Source organism: Nelumbo lutea, chromosome 5 (assembly GCF_056320005.1).
Source record: "Nelumbo lutea isolate HS-2025 chromosome 5, American lotus-T2T, whole genome shotgun sequence".
Classification (NCBI taxonomy): Eukaryota; Viridiplantae; Streptophyta; class Magnoliopsida; order Proteales; family Nelumbonaceae; genus Nelumbo; species Nelumbo lutea.
The window spans coordinates 7467999-7473549 of record NC_142688.1 but is presented as its reverse complement, the minus strand read 5'-3'; positions in this window follow the sequence as shown (position 1 = coordinate 7473549).

Sequence of the window (5551 nt, the reverse complement as noted above, 5' to 3'; positions counted from 1 at the left end):
AATCTTCGCTTGACTCATGGACCAAGACATATTTATGGTCGATTTTTGAGAAGCTAAAAGCTTAATTAATTGACCCCCATTCTACCTACCACCCACCTGCAGCCACCACCACTAAAGAAAGGGAAACAACAAAGAACAAAGGAAGAAAAACAACGAACTGGGTCTGGATAGACTTGGGCCTGTGGTTGTGATGAATGATTTTAAAGTTGAAAACACGTGAGATAGAATGTAGCCATTAATCTCTTCACATCATTTTTCCTGTTATAAACTTCTAAAAGCATGCAGTAATAAAATATATAGAGAGAGAGAGAGAATTTTATATATAATTATTAATGCATGCAGGAAGAAGGGTCTGATCCAAGTTTTCTAGATATAGCAATGTCCAAGGATACTATGATGTTCCAAATACTGTTTATATATCTTAATAGACAATATATATATAAAAATGGTTGCGCTTGCAGTGTACAGTAGTACTGGACTTTATGGTACGCTTTGATGACTGTTTATTTCAGAGATGGATGAAATGGGTGAAGCCCGTTGCATGCAGCATGCTTTGGAGTTTGGTCAACAAAGCCATGAGAAGCGCATAATGCCCATATTGGACAGCTGCGCTAGCTTATAAAGATGACTCAGACTCACTCTGCAGAACCACCTCTTCTTCTCCTTGAGGAGATATAGTCAGTGGAATCTGATTTTTGGTAAAAATGAATTTGGGGCCCAACTTGGAGATCTAGCTTCAAGTTTATCAGCTAGCTAGCTCTGCACAGATTTTTGGTAAATGAATAAAGAGAGATATATAATAATAATTATAATGCATGAATGAGCTCACTGTTCTCATCACTTCTCACTATTTGAGATCCTCTTTCGACCAGCTCTGGGGCCCTTTTAATTTGTACCACTTGAAGGAAAATGATGAAAACAATAATAATTATAAAGAGAGGGTCCAACTCCAGCTGCAGTTTGATTGCTGATGCAGTGATACGGATTCAATTATTGTATTGTTTGAACTGATAATTAGATGTGTATTCTCTCTCTTTCTAAATAATTAATAACCTCAACCAGAGAAAATCCATATCTAAAGCCTACACTGAATATATTGTTACAAAGTACTTATACAGATACACTACAACGTCAGTGGAAGTACTATCATACTTGATACAAACAAAGAGGCCAGGAGGAGGAAGAATGAATGATATAGAAAGGTCGTCTAAAGCCTACACTGATTCTATATATATACAGAACGTCGGTGGAAGTGTAATTAATCAAACATCACCAGATATTTGATAGAAACAAAGAGGCCAGGAAATTAATTAACCATCTAAATCTCTATACATCTGATCACTACTTTTATGCTCGGCCAGGTGGCAGCTCACCCACCGCCTGAGGCAACCAACCACAGTCGTCAGACATGCATGAAATTAAAGCAAATGGAAGCAGGAGAGAAGCACAAATAAAGTTTAACTCTGCCTGGCAATCGCTCCACATCTTCCACCTAATTAAACAAAGAAGGGTTCAATTCCTCATCGTCTAGTGGCATGGGTCCATGAATATAACTTGGCTGCACTCATTATCAGAGAAAGTGCCATCTTCGTGGTCCAATATATATATGCAACCTAAAGATATCCTGTACGTACTACTAAGCTCACTGCTGCTTGACAGCTTGAGCAGAAAGCTAGCTCAGCTCAGACATCTCTGCGGTGCCTCACCAGAGAAAGCCTGAGTGGCATCGAGGTAATCATCAGCGAGGTGCCCAGTTAATGTGAAGGACGTCACTGTTGCCCTCCGAGCTGGTGAGGAGTAGATAGATGGAAGGGGTCGGAGGGCACCTGCAGGCAACCCACTGCCTTCTCTCTCTCTCTCTCTCTCTCTCTCTGTGCAAAGACACAGACGTGTCCGTGCGGTCAAAACCAATATTGCTAGCTGCTGGACAGAAATGACGAGATGCTTGCAGATGCTTTCGGCCTTTGGCCATTTTCATTTTTCACTACCACATCTTTTGCTTTAGTAACAACGAGGTCAATTCCTTCAAACAGCAAAAAGAAAAAAAAAAAAAAAAAAAAAGATGAGAAGAAAATGTGATGAGTCTATTTAGTTGAGTACTGCAACTTCAACCCCTGGATGCCACATGTTCGATCCTCAGCTTTATACGCCCACTTTGTTTTGATGCTTTCCCACTTCATTTTCAACTTTTTAATGTGTTCTTCGTCCAGAATTAATTACTTTGTTTTTTCATGACACGTGGCTCACTAACCAGTCCGTTTCGTTAGATTTCTTTACTTCCAACTTTCAAGTTCCAAGAGAGAATCAAATCTCGTGGAGAGTTCAGGGTTGATAACCTTTTTGCCTTCCCTGGTAGAGAAAGGTTGGAGGCTTGGAGCAGTAGTAGAAGAGAGAGATATCGAGAGTGCTAGCTCATAATTCGTGTACAATCTGCTACGACGACGAGACAGCGTTTTCTTGCAACCGCCAATAAAAACACAGACACGATGGGTTTTCGTTTGAGTTAACATTGCAACGATCGCTGTCGCACAACTTCTGCTACCGCCCCAACAAGAACACAGACAAATCAGAATTCAGAAAACAAATACAAAATCAGGTTCTCTTTGTTTTAAATTCAAATTGCTTTTGGTGATTTGCTTTTTAGATTTGGTCGCTGGGTGGACCATGGTTTATTGGACGATTGCTAGAAAGTACTGCCACCATGGTCGCAATAGCTGCATGTGAAAAGGATAAAAAAAAGAACAGAGCTGAACCCTAGGAGTAAATCCTGTCCTAGAAACCTTATCTTTATCTGTACTTGAGGCTAGTAAAGATGAGCTGCACTTGATGGCTGTGTTCGGAGCTGTTTAACCAATAATAACCTGTACATGAAGATGAAGTGAGAGATTATTCGAGTGTTTTTCACATGAAGTGAGAGACTGGTCCAAGCAGCATCTAATACAGTCATCAAATGCAGCTCATCCGGTCTCTCTGTTCCTTCAACAGGATTCCTGTCAAGGATTGATAAGAGGATATCGACTGCTTGTTTTAAAAATTTATATAAGCAAAACAGGTCATGTCATCATGTCTCTCCTTTATTCAAATCTCCTTTTTTATTTTTTGTTTTTTTTTTATTTTTTATCTTTTAATTCCACATAATTACCCATTAAATCAATAAGAAAATAGCATAGGCTTAACTATTTATAACGATCGCAAACAAAGAGGGATTTGCTTTTTTAATATTTAGCCAAGTGGCACCACTTTCTCCTAAATTGTATTTTTTGATAAATATGTTTTCAATAATTATTTATAAATATAATTTTATTCCATTATTTAACAGTAAATTGACAATAATTATTGGAGATTAAACAACTATCATTTATCTTGTGAAATATAATTCTCGTAGTTATTGTATTTTTGTTATAAACTTATTTTTAGTAATTATATATTTTTTTATAATTTATTGATTAATATTTATTAGAGATTAAACAATTATTTGAGACTACATTATTTATTGACTAATTTAATATATTTTCAATATTTATTATATTTTTATAATTGTTTCATTTTTATTAGTGTCTATTGTATTTTCATTATAAATTTATTTTCAATAATTGTGTATTTTTGCCATAAATTTTCAATAATTATTAGAGATTATACCATTATTGTTTACTAGAGATTTGTCACCCGGAACTGATTGACCATTAGTAAAAACCCACCAACTTGGGTTGTATCAGTTTGGGTCTATTTTTCGTTTGGCTTGTTTGTTTAAAAGATTTAAACTTAAAAATTAAATTTATGATATAAATATCTTAGACTAATAAATATGGGAATTTTTCCATATTAAAAAATTATATATATATATACTATGGTCGGGTCGGTTCAGTTTTTTACAAATGGCCAAATCGAAGCTGACCTAACTTGGTCAAGTTGGAAAAATACTAAACCAAAGTTTATCGAAATACTAGAAAATCAACCAATTTGGGTCGAGTTCAATTAGATTGGTTATTAAAAAGTTAAAATATAAAACAATTATATACTCCTATGTATTTCTATTGTTTAATTTTTCACTTAACAAAGCCCATGCATGGCATGGGTTCCTATATATATATATATGCATCTTCTTGCTCCAAACCCCATTCCTAATTTTTTGTTTTTTTTTTATTTTTTTATTTTTTAATTCCACATAATTACCCATTAAACCAATAAGGAAATAACATAGGCTTAACTATTTCTAACAACCATAAAGAAGGTCTTTGCTTTTCTAATGTTTAGCCAAGTGGCACCACTTTCCCCCACTTTCTCCCAAATTCTTTCTAATTCCTATTTATCTCTTAAATTATCTCTAATCTAATAGTGAGATTCCCTCCTAAACCATCTCTAATTCCTATTTATCCTCTCCCCCACTTTTTATCTACATCCATCTAAAGAAATTTTCAATTAAAAATTTTCAGAATTATTTAAATATTATAATGAAATTATATACTAACTTTAAATTATTTATTTAAAACATAAAAATTAATTATAATAGATTTAATAATATTCATATTATATCGAGTTGGTCAGGTTGGTCGGTTTCATCAGTTTATGAACAATCCTAGCTGAAATTAATTATTGTTATTTTTGTATTATAAAAAATTATTAAAAGTAGTATATAAAATATCAAAATCCACCCATGAATTTTGATAAATAACACCTGATTGGCTACCATGTTTATGATACCAATTAATTGCTAATTATTAATTTTTTAGAAAGTTAAAATATAAAACAATTATATACTTTCATGTGTTTCTATTATTTAGCTTTTGATTAACAAATCCCTTATCAGTACCCTATACTTTGGCTCGAGTGACAATTTGATCCCCAAACTTTAATATGTGACAATTCGGTACCCCAACTTTCAAAACGTGACAATCCGGTACCTTCCTTTAATCAATCCGTTAATCAGCCATTAAGTGACATTTGACAAGTCATAAATGCCCTAAGAATGTCATCTAATTCTCTTTATCAACCATCTAAACATTGACAATAAAATGAATAGTCTCAAATTCTAGATTCTTCTAAACAGTCACCAACTTTTTTGAGTAGAAGAGGTTAGGATTTGGGACTGTTCAGTTTTTTATTAATGTTTGAATGGTTGATAAAGAGAATTAGATGGCATTTGAAGGGCATTTTTGACTTTTCAATTGTCATTTAATAGCTGAATAACGGACTGATTAATGGCAAGTACTGGATTGTCACATTTTGAGAGTTCGGATATTGAATTATCGCATTTTAAAGTTAATTTTGAGACCAAATTGTCACTCAAGCCAAAATACAGGGTACTTACTGATTAGGAAGTGTATATATATATATATATATATATACTTCTAATTGAGTAAGCCTTGAATGCTCTACCTTGTGTCACTCGGTAATTGGCTCAAAAATGCAAAAATGTTCCATTTTTATTTTCTTCATATAAAGGATGATATATAAGTTAATATTATATAGTATTTATCATATATAAAATATTTAATTTTGACAATTCCATCAGCCCATCAATTTTACATAGAACAGATAATGGGTGGCAAAC